Source organism: Neovison vison, chromosome 12 (genome assembly GCF_020171115.1).
Source record: "Neovison vison isolate M4711 chromosome 12, ASM_NN_V1, whole genome shotgun sequence".
Taxonomy (NCBI): Eukaryota; Metazoa; Chordata; class Mammalia; order Carnivora; family Mustelidae; genus Neogale; species Neogale vison.
Genome location: NC_058102.1, coordinates 31389889 through 31402069, shown reverse-complemented (window position 1 = coordinate 31402069; position 12181 = coordinate 31389889). Strand labels below are relative to the sequence as shown.

At 33.1% G+C, this 12181-nt stretch overlaps 1 long non-coding RNA gene across 2 annotated transcripts in view; it reads left to right on the top strand.

Moving 5' to 3' along the window:
- LOC122892302 overlaps nt 1-12181 on the top strand; it is a 55924-nt gene that overhangs the window by 24464 nt on the left and 19279 nt on the right. For both annotated transcript variants that reach the window (XR_006381396.1, XR_006381397.1), the window contains exon 3: nt 9244-9439. This is a non-coding gene — a long non-coding RNA (uncharacterized LOC122892302). The remainder of the gene's footprint in view (nt 1-9243; nt 9440-12181) is intronic.

Below are 12181 nucleotides of genomic sequence, written 5' to 3'. Positions count from 1 at the left end.
AATAAGGTAAGAAAATGGGGCTATTTTAAATATAATGATTTGGGAAAACATTTCTGAGAAGATTATATTTGAGCAAAAACTCAAATGAAGTGAGAAACAAGCAAATACATAAATAAATATTTATTTGAAAGTATTGGGGTATAAGCAAAATGAAGAACATACAAATCATATCACCATTTATTTGACATATAAATATTTCCAAAGATTTATATAATCTAGCCAAAGTCAGTAAGTTACTCTAGTGCCAGTCCTTTCTCAATTAGAGAAAATCTTCTGTGTAACTTAAACAAATGTTTTCATGTAAGGTGAATTTTTTTTACATTTGCTAATGCTTGTATACCTTGCTTAAAGAGATATTTATGTTATTCACAGTTACTTACAAATAAACTTTAGTTACTTACAAATAAACTTTAATTATAAATTAATGTGTTCTCCCTGACATAAAAATTAGAAAATTAGAAATGCTACCATGGAGAAACATTCACCCAACTCTTTAAAAAAGGTATAGCATAATTTTATAAATCATACAAAAGGAAACTGTTTCAGGGTAAAAATTATGACTTTTTACTTTTTTGTGTTTCTTTTTATTTTTGACTTTCAAAGTAAGAATAATAGTACTAGAATAATTAAAAATTTTCCAAATAAAAGTAACTTTCCCAGACTGCTTTCCTCTGGAGAGGACTTCAATGGAAGAGGAAACACAAAAATGTGCATGTTTCTTTGAATATTTTCTAAGAAATTAAATAATCTTGTCAATACACCTTATGTTATATCCCAGTTAAGGGTATGTTTAAAATCCTCAGGACAAAAGCTGTGGTGTATCATCTGTTTATTGTTATCATCTTTGAATCTGTGTTTGGTTTATATTAAAATTTTTTTGTTCTCGGTTTGTTTGATTGAGACAGCTTTCCACATTTTGTTGGTTTTCCTGGGTCATTTTTCCAGTTGATTTTTTTCTTAATACATAATTAAAATTAGTATTTTAAGGTGTTTTTGAAAGCAAATATACCATTGAAGTAATGTTTTGAAACTCAGGGATTTATAATGTTTTCATCAGGATTTTTTTTTTTTTAAAAGTCAAGATTTCAAAAGGCCATTCTCCAAAACAATCGTTTCCTATCAGATTTTTTGGAAAAATTACTCTAAAAACCCCAGAGAGTAGGTCAAAAAGAGTCTAAACAAATTTTAACTTTGACCATATGGGTAAATTACTCAAATCTGTGAATCCAAATAAGTGTGCCAAAAAAAGTTAAAACCCTTGAAAAGTGGTCATTTCTGATTTTCTTTCTTTCTTTTTTTAAAATAGCTTACAGAAGATGTTTTCCAATCATACTTGTTCTCTTACTTATGGAAGAAAATGAGATTCTTGCCACAGCATTTTTTTTTTCTTTCTAGAGATAACTGACCATTAATTTTACATTTTATAAAACAGGTGTGCTTGAATAATGGCATTTGAGATCTAAAGATATACTAAAAATGTAAGAAAATTCAATGCAAGTGATTTCACTGATACAACTCTTCCAGTTAGAAAATGATATAAAATTGGAAAGGAGCTCTACAATTCCTAGGTTTGCTTTTTCCCCACTGTCTTATATTAGGAAACTGGACTGAGGAAATATAATCATCATCAACAACATTTTGTTGAGGATTTACTTTGTTCCAGAACTTGATGTCATGGCATCATCTTATTCTGTCATTTAATCCCACAAGAATTCCATATGGTATGTTGCAGTCATTATTACAATCTCGTGAAGGCTCCAGTAGATTAAATTTCCAGTTCCTAAGTGGTAGAGCTAAATGTCTCCATTGTCTACACGTATTTGGTGTCAGAGCTCTAATTAGAATAATTTATAACCAAATTTTTTTCTCCCTCCTATCCCATTGTTTAGTTTGTTGTCAATAAATTATAAATATTTTTTTCTCCTTAAATCCAACATGGTTAAATTTATCATGTCAATCATACTTAGTTTTAGCATTGGTTTGTCTTGTTTTATTTTTTTTTCTGACTCCAGAAGTTTCAGAGCTCAGAACTTTATTTTTGGTTTTAGTTGATTTTTATTTTGAGATGACAACTGGCTCATCCAAGAAACTCTTATCCAACACACTTATAATTTTTTATCTTTAATACTCAGGATGTTGAGGACGACTAGTGAAACAGTTCTAACTTTTGACATTTTAAAAAATATACTTTTTTTTTTCAATTTATTTTCAGTGTTCCAGAATACATTGTTTATGCACCGCACCCAGTGCTCTATGCAATACATGCCCTCCACAATACCTACCACCAGGCTCACCCACCCTGCCACCCCCCTCCAAAACCCTCAGTTAGTTCCTCAGAGTCCACAGTCTCTCATGGTTCGTCTTAACTTTTGACATTTCTTAAACGCTTTTTCTTTTAGCTTATCTGACTCCAGAAATTCTAGAGATCTGCTACTAATTGTAATGGAATTCTATTTATCTCTTATTTATCTCTTATGTAACCTTGAGCTAAAATTTAACTAAAACACATTTAGGAACATTTACCAAACAGAGAAATTTTGAGAAATAAATGATAGCAATTATTTTTAAAACACTCAAAAAAAACCAAAAAACAAGTTGTTCTAAATGTTTTAAAGTGGAAATTTAATGCAGCCTACCAATCCTATAAATACCCCAAATCACATCTTTTTCTCTCCTTTCTTTTTCTCTTCTCTCTCAAACTTTTAGAGAGAATAGACTATACCCACTCTTTCTAATATGCTTTTATTTTCTTTTGCTACTAACCAACCGCTATCTACTTCAGCTTTGACACACTGAAACTTTTGTCATCACCAGCAGTTAAGAGCCAACGGTAGAGGGCACAGTTTTCTTTTTCTGTTGGTGTCTTTTACTACTTCTTTTTTGATCTTCGACATTGTGGAGCACCCAAATCTTTGAAAGACCCCATTTTCTCAAAGTCTGTGATATCATTCTTTCCTGGATTTCCTTCTACATAGACCTCTTGTCTCCTTGAGGTCTTTTCCTATTTTACTTAATAAATATGAGTGTTTCACACAACATCCTGTGCTTTTATTATTTTCTCTTTTTTTATACTCTCCTTCTGATAACTCATCCATATCAATACACTTTATTAATGTTTATGAGCTGGTAACTTCCAAATCAGTAAATTCCAGATTTAATTGCTGAACTTCAAAGGATTAGTCTAGACCTTTCACTTAGAAAATTTTCAAACAGAATTTAGCTTTTCTTCCAGATCTTCTCTTGTCCTGAATATGTTTTGTTGAGATTTCTACATATACTTACTCTTTAACCCCAATACCTGGGATTTTTCTTAGTGTACTTATTCAACACACAAACAATAGTCCATTTTTTTCTATTCATCTTCTTTAATTTCCTCCCAATTGTTCCAAACTGTCTATTATTACTAATATTGCCTTAATATTGCCTTAATTCAGAATCATCAGGGTTTATAAAACACTCTCTCAAACCAGTAGAAAAATTTTGAAAACAAAATGGCATATGGGAGTTATAGATAGCAGATAAAAACATATTTATTCTGATCAAGCTGAAGTGGAAGACTCGAAGTGCTATTCATTTTATATCTGTCTTTACCTCCTGTTGGGACTTCTGTGATACCTCTATATCCTCTGAGCCTTAGCAAAAGTGCATTTAAAATACTGCCTCCATTTTTCTAAGTGAGAGAAACTAGACCCCAAAAAGGCTACACCTGTATGATTCCATTATATGGCATTCTGGAAAAAGACAGCTATAGGAATAGACAATAGATCATTAGTTTCTGGGGATTAGGAAAAAAGGAGGAAGTGGCTATATAGGAGCCACACAGTGGGATTTTTAAGGTTATAGAACATCGTACTGCTGAAGTGGATATGTTTTCTCACCGTCAAAAAAGGTATTTACAAATAAACCAGTAGGGGGAAGACTAGAATGAACCTTGTGGTATTGGGTTAGAGTAGGAGATAACAGCAAAAACTCATGTCTACTTCATGATACATAAAGATAGATACAGAGGTAAACATTGATGTATGTGCATAAGTCAGTAATTTAAAAACACATATTTCCTAGTTCTGTCTGCCGAGAAGACCTATAAGCAGTGACATCTACTTGCAGTGAATGTATTTAGTGCCTAGATCTTGGTTTCTCAATACAGTTCTCCAACAAAAGGAATTTTGGCTCCTTGGGAAAATGGTTGATACTAGGGCTGGTCAGGAAAAATTTAAAATTAGTGTAAAGCATTCTGTCATACTAAAAGGTAAGGTCAGAGGAGAGAAATGCAGAGATGGAGTCATAGCAAAAGAACAAATAAGCCTAGCTGAAAGAGTCCCCAGTGACCCATGTTGGAACAATTTGAACAAAGTAAATATTATTATTGGATTATACACACCTACCCGATATATGAATCTATACTTACATAAGTGAATGATTGAAAAAATAAATAGGGAAGAGATGCATCTTCCTTACAGAAGAATATCAATTTATAGATGAAAAGAGAGAAATAGAAAATCCCTATTAGAACATCACAGTGATACTTACTGTAAACAAGATCCACTGATGAATGTTATACTTGGTGGGCAAAATTTAAGGAGAAAAGGGATATTTGCATAGACTCTAATGATTAGGGTATATTTCAGTGGTCTATGAATGGGTTTCTTATGAATATTTTCCAAGGTGCGAATATAGAATTAGTGTTATTTGCACTGACATTTAGTTTTATATGTATAGTTTTTTTTTTAAAGATTTTATTTATTTATTTGACAGAGAGAGATCACAAGTAGGTAGAGAGGCAGGCAGAGAGAGAAGCAGGCTCCCTGCTGAGCAGAGAGCCCGATATGGGACTCGATCCCAGGACCCTGGGATCATGACCTGAGCCAAAGGCAGCGGCTTAACCCACTGAGACACCCAGGCGCCCCCATATGTATAGTTTCTTGATTGTGACTTGTAATACATAGACTACTGGATTTTAGGGAATAGGAAAAATATATATATAATAGGAAAAATAAATATATAAAGCTTTATCATGTTTGGTTTAAAAATAAGTATATAAACACTTTTAAAAAACATTTTTGTCCAAAACTGTTTAATGATACTAGGAAATGATTATGATAAGGTGAGTATGTAAAAGCAAGATACAAACTATATATGTACTATGAAAACAATGTTATTTTTTAAAGTATGCATACAAATAAGTAAATAGAAAAAACACTAGGAAGAAATCCATCAACAGGTTAACAGTGTTTATCTTGAGTCGTAGAATTGCAGGTGATTTTCCCCTTCTTTTATACGTTCTTCCAACAAACATTTGTATTTTCAGAAAAAAATAAATAACAATAAAACAAAAGTAACTTCCATGATTGACATCCAAAGCCTTGCTCATGTGGATTCACATTAGGTTGCCCTGGGTGCCAACCAATCCTGGCACTGGGAGTGGGTCCCAAAAGGCCAAAACAAAGAATCATCATCATGTGAGAGAGAGTTTAGAGTGGAAAGTGTCATAGGGTTGGGTATATGTCAAAAAATTATTAAGGAGAATTAATAACCAAAGGTAGGGAGACCGAGTATAGACACCCAAATCCAAGAAGTAAAATATATAATTTCAATTTAGAGCCAGGGCTGAGTCAGAGCCAGATAGAAAAAAAGGTGAGAATATGAGCAAGTTAAGGAATTGGGGAATTCACAAAATGGAACAGGGTTTATTTTCATTTGGGTTTCAGGCTCTCAGGAGGTCAGGCTGACTTAACTGCATAGTGTTAAAGTAGCAAGGAGAGATAAAAAAAATATTTAAAACATCCTATTACAAAACTTTAGAATATTTAATGTGCTTTGAGAAACATCTACGTTTCTAACCCTTTTCTTTCTGCCACACCCTCATCTGTCAAAATTCATGATGGTCTAGCTCAAGTTCAACTTTCTCTTTGACATCTTCAGTCCTCCCATAGGATGTGATTTCTCTTTCCTTTAAAACCATGCAGGTTTTATTTATCCTGTTTGTAGAGAATACAAGTTTGTCAACACAGTGAAATTGCAAACTGGTCTTTAAGGTTTGAAAATTTACAGAAGCCTGGGGTGGCATATATTATGTCTGTTTATGTGGCATATTGTGTGTAACTTTTAGTGAACTAGCCAAATGACAAAGTGCTATAAATGTACACATATTTATTAAGAGAAAAATGATAAGGAAGATTGTCACCCAGGACAAGTACACTCCTCTCGGAAGCTATGTTTTATCTCAGTAACTAATACTTTCACTTATCTGCTAGGTACTTTCCTGCTTGCTTTTGAGTCATAAATTTTTCTTTAAAAGCTGGTATAGTTCCCACTGTGAGAGTTTACACATTAAATTTTAATCTAGAACATTTCCTTTGCATATCTTGGTAAGATTTAAGTTAGGCCTCCAAGCCACCAACATTTTCTAGTTAATCATGTTTCATTAATGCTGTTGAGATTAAGACAGAAGAGGAAAAAAAGGAAATGTGACAGATTGTCATTCTTTCATTTTAAAGAAATAAAGATACCAGTGCTTTATTATATTGCTGCTATTTCTCATATTTTACCGATTTTCAAATTAATCAAATTACTTCAATATTTCTGATTCCTAAAATTTTTCTTCTGGGATGTGATAGTCTTTTTATGTAATGAACTATTGCTATTTATGATTATGTTGTATTGCCTCTGATCTACAAATTAACTTTCTTTTCTTATTGATTTATGATCAATTTATGATATACTCTGAAATGAACTTTCGGTATCTCACATAATGAAGCTGGAACTCTTCTTATAACTTCTTACTTGACTTTTCCATTAGGGACCCCCACAGGTGCCTGAAGCTCATAACCCAAAATCCTAGTGTTTACCCACTCTATCCCTTCTTTTGTAGGGATCTTCTTCTAGTATCTGGGGTTATTCTGCTTCTCTGTCCCTTGTCTTCCACATCCAACCAAATACCAGTTCTTCTCAGAACACACAAAAAATAATTACAAATAAGATACAAATTATTAGGATTTTAGATGATACATCCATAGTCCCCCTTATTCTTTGCCTAGTGCAGAGCCAATTGAAAAACGGTGTCAGGAGTGATGATAATATTGTGTTAATTGGGCTAACTGCTTGAAGTCAGCCTTAGGAGAGTTAATGCCTAGATTGCCATGTCATGGTAGCCCTGGATTCTCTCATACCTCCCATTTGTGTCCTTAGAAAGTTCTGTGGGTAAATTTAGTGTTGAAAATGAACTTAAGCTTTCTGTTCCCACCCTTCTGGTAGAGAGAGGAGAAAAGAATGAAATCCTCAGAGAGAGCAAATAATGACATGAAATGTAGACCAATGACTTGCATTGTTTGTCTTCTAGAATTTGCCGTATGCCAATAACTGTTTATACCTCTTTTTAAAAATGTAATTATTTATAACTTTTTCCTTCCATGAGAGTAGGAACTCTGAAAGTACAGATGTATGCTGCAAGATAAATGACCAGTACATTTTTGCTTCAGGATGTTTATCACTACACAAATATCAAAAATACACAAAACAAATATTTAGGTTGGAAGTAACCTAATATCCATTATATGAGCAGATTTGATGAATTGTGTATAACCACAATGGAATATTACACATATTCTGAAAGTCATGTTTTTAAAAGTATATTGAGTAATAATAAATTTTAAAAACCTGGCATCATAGGTAGTTAAATAAGTTGCAAAATAGTTTATAAAAATTATATATCAGTATTTAAAATTTACCTACATATGTTTATATGTAAAAACATAATTTCTAGTAGGAAACATATCAAAATATTAACCATGTTTATTATTTTATATTTTCTTTATGCTTTTATATATGATTTTATATTTTCTTTATGCTTTTTGACTTTTTCCAAATAATAAATATTAGAAAAAATAATATAAAACATAATTCTGTGAACTATGGTTCACTGGCTTTCTACCTCTAGTGCACGGTTTTCGTCACAGTATTGACATGCAATAAATCTTGCTGAATTGCTAGGAATATTGGGGAAACGTGGTTTGTTGACATCTTTTTTAAAGCTTTCAATCATTATGTTCCTATAAATGCTCTGGTAAGCTAATCTGAAAATGTGTATTTAAAATTATTTCCCCATCTTCTCAAATAAGGCACCAACGTATCATTATTAGCTTCACCTATCCATTCTTTCTCTTGGGAAAACAAACGAACACACACATGCAAGAGAATTTCCTATTATCTGAGAAATGAATCTTCAGGGTGATTAGTAGGGTAGACCATCTGCCAATTCCTAAGTAAAACATGCTATGTTGATTTTAACATATCCAAATTGGATATTTAAGTTGTTCTTCCAATGTCTGTTAATTTTCCTTTTCTATGTTTATGTCTCAGCTACTCTACCCACCCCATATGGCATTCTTTCTGGGTATCTGTATCTATATTCATAGTTCATTAAGAACATTTAATTGTCTAAATATAGTAATCCTATATTTTTATTAAGGAATTTGGTTCTTCTCCTTGTTTTTCATATGAAGAGGTATAATTTCCTGTAGATCTAAAAGAGACACACAGCTGTTGAGACCTTTTGTCTCAAAATATTTTGTTTTTGTATTAATGTAAGTTATTGAATTTTTTTCTTTCTATGTACCTTTCTTGTAAGCGTACTTTGTTAAAATTATGTCATTTTTTAAACATTTTTCTTGTATTGACAGGAGTTTCTTTTATAAGTCTCTCTATGTTGCCAGTATCTTTACTTAGCTCTTTGTACTGATAACCACAAAGAACAATGGGAAGCTACTTATTGCAGAGGGTAACTAGGCATACCCTTTGAATTTGTACAGAAATCTGTGGCCTACTGAATGTTTGATACAAATATTTGGTATAAATTCTTAATGTTTACCAATAAAAATCTGCCTTAGCAAGTGAACCACTTTTTCTCTTGGTTTATAGAACCATAATCATAAATGCTTTTCATTTTTACCCAAAGTCTCTTTTCAGTTTTAGTGTTTCGTTATTGTTCTTTATGACTGTCTTCTCTTTCCTAAATGTCAAAATAAACCTGTATTTCCAATACTAAAGGTATCACAGATCTGGGTTTCCTTGATGTCAAATGCAGACTCTAAGAAAGCTCCCAGTGATTTTTGCTTTCTGGGTGTTGTGCCCTGAGTAATTCTTTCCACTTAAATGTGGATTAGATTTAGTAATTCCTTTCTAGTGAGTAGAATGTAGATGGCATAAGACTAGATTTCAGAAAGACTATGGCTTCTGTCTTGGCAGTCTCTCTCTAGACATCATCCAGCAAAGAACTGAGGCCATCAGTTCAACAGCCCATGAAGAACTAAATCCTAACAATAACAATGTTGAGGGAAGTTGAAAGTGGATCATCTCCCAGTTGGGTCTTCAAGTGAGATTACAGTCTTAGCCAGCACCCAAAATACAACCCACGAAAAAACCTTGAGCCAGAGACACCAAGGTAAGCCACACTTAAATTCCTAACCCACAGAGATAGTGAGATTACTGTTCATTTTTTAAGGTGCAAAATTTTGGAAGAATATGTTATAAAGAAATAGTTGACTAAAACACCCAGCCATATACCTTTTCTGATATTCTTATATAAAGGGAGTTTTATAAGTATAATTTTATAATTATTTTTACCTTAAGAAGGGCGGGAATTCAAGACTTGCAAGATGTTGGACTATGTTTAAGTTCAGAATATACAATCTTGGTTAAAAGAAATAGATATGATCTTATGTTTTCTAGCATATTACTGCAATATTGTCTATTCCTTAGTGCAAGCAATGATCAGAGAAGATGCAGACCTCCGTGTCAAAAGAGCTAAACACAGAATTGCTTAAGTCTGTGAGATATCAGTTCTCACTTCTTAGGAAGCAAGCTTGAGAAAGATAAAGCAAAATAAATGGGGCTACCACTCTTATTAACAGAAGCTGGAGGAAAAGGAAAGAGAGAGGAACTCTGATATTGAACTCTCATCATAGGCCAGGGCTGTAGGATTTGGCATGCTACATTCTGCCTATTTAAATCAATTTAAGATCTGTAACTCTACTTCTTGGTTTAGTCCCAAAACAAACTCAGCTGTGGTCAAGCCACATTTCTGAGAGAGGCATCAGCATCCACGTCTACCTCAAGAGAACTTTGCTCTGACTAAAGGATAACCCATTACAGTGATACAAATTGGAGCAACATCTTTGTTTTCAGTCTTTACCCTGTAACTGTGCTGACGTCAACACCCTCTGCCCCTAAAATACTTGCCTGGCTAATGCATCAAGGACAGAGACACCTAATCTAAGTTGTACAAATCCAATTCTTTTTCTTGGAAACATGAATATTGAACAGAGCCCCATAAAGAATAAGGGTTACTAGCACAGAGATAACTAATATCAACACTCAAGAGAAGGTTCAATAATTTCTGATGTTGAAGACCCAGAGCAGTCTTTGTCCTGAGACTGTGTCAAGGCAAGATGGTGCTTCAATATGTTTTTCACTTCTGTGGGCTATCTTAGTAATCTAGAAAATTTAACTTTTTTGCTTGAGTTAGCCAGAATAATTTTCAGTTATTTAACAGTTATGCCTTTAACTTACCTTATTTATATTCTACATACCTACTAAATAAACTTATGCTTAAAGACATTGGTCCATTACAAGTCTGTAATTTAGTCTTTGCACACAGGTGAGGTAAGATAAAATTAAAAAAAATCAAATGAACTGTTTTTATAACTCAGTTGGTTACGATTTTTTTAATTAAATAATTTTGAATTTCTTATAGATTGATGAAAACAAGAATATGTGGCATATGCAGATAAATCATTAAGGCATTTCTACTTGGTGTCTTTTTGTTAGTTTTTCTATAGTCCCAGTTACTTTCTTCCTACTTATTTTTCTTATTTATTTTGATTTGACTTCTAATACATTTTTGCATACACATAATCATAGATATGGAGTGATATATATCCATCTCATGATTTTACTTCTATGAAGTATCTTAAATAGTCAGACCCCTAGGAGCAGAAAATAGAACGGTGGTTGCAAGAGGCTCTGGCAAGGGAAAGTTGCTGTTTGATGGATATAAAGTTTCAGTAATGCAAAAGGAAAGATTCCTAGAGATCAGCTGTGCACCACAGTGTCTAAAACTGATAATATTGCATTATACATTTAAACATTAAGACAGTAGATCTTGTGTTACATATTTTTTACCACAGGTTTTTAAAAGCTACTTTCAAAGTGATACGAACAAATGTCTAGCCAAAATAAGATGCAGTTATGACTTTTGATCAACTTGTATCTTAAAAACAAATACTGAATTTAAGATGTGGAAAATATCCTTAGAAGGCAAGACCATAAAATCTCAAGTCCATTCTAAAATCCAGTGGAAACTTGTGACCTCTTGTATGTAAGACACAGCTTGAGACCATATCTTGGTAAGACTGCATAGCTGACTTACATGTAGCTTTTATGCAGTCTCTCAGGAAGTATTCTGAATCACGATTAAAATGGCATCGGAGAAGTTCTCTTATTACTCTAATTAATTTAGAGCCATCTGGAAAAGCAAGATAGTATTTTAGTCTAATGTTATCTTACAAGTCTATTATTACAATTTAGTAATTGGAAAGATTACTCTCATCCTCCTTAGAAAAAGATCCAGTACAGTACAATGATTAAAAGTGTGAGATTTCAAGTTATTGAAAATCTTAAGTCTCCTGGATTTTAGCTGTTCCTCCATTTTAAAGAGTCTTGGTCAGATCTTCCTGGCAGATTTCCCTATCAGTTTAGTACTCTAAGGAATTTGTACTTGATGGATGAATATTTATGCCTGTTTGGTTAACCCTCTTCTGTGGCTGAGCAGCTGTGTCCTCCTGGTTATGAAACTTGGTTGGGTTAAATTAAAATGACATTGCCATTTTGTTTCTCCTTCCACTGCTGCCGGCATGTGGGAAGGGAAACAACTTCAGGCATTTATTCAACAAATATTTATTCAGGCCTTATTAGATGCCAGAAACTGAAGATTGCTAACAATAACAACAAAAAACATTACAGTTTCTGACTTCACAGAGCTTGTCATCTAGGGTATCCAAAATGGTATCCAAAATCCATACTTCTGCAACACATCCAACCTGCAAGGGTCCAATCTCCAAGTAAAGGATTTGGGGGGATATTACTTACTTTCTTCCCCCAAACAGCATCCCACTCTTAATTATGG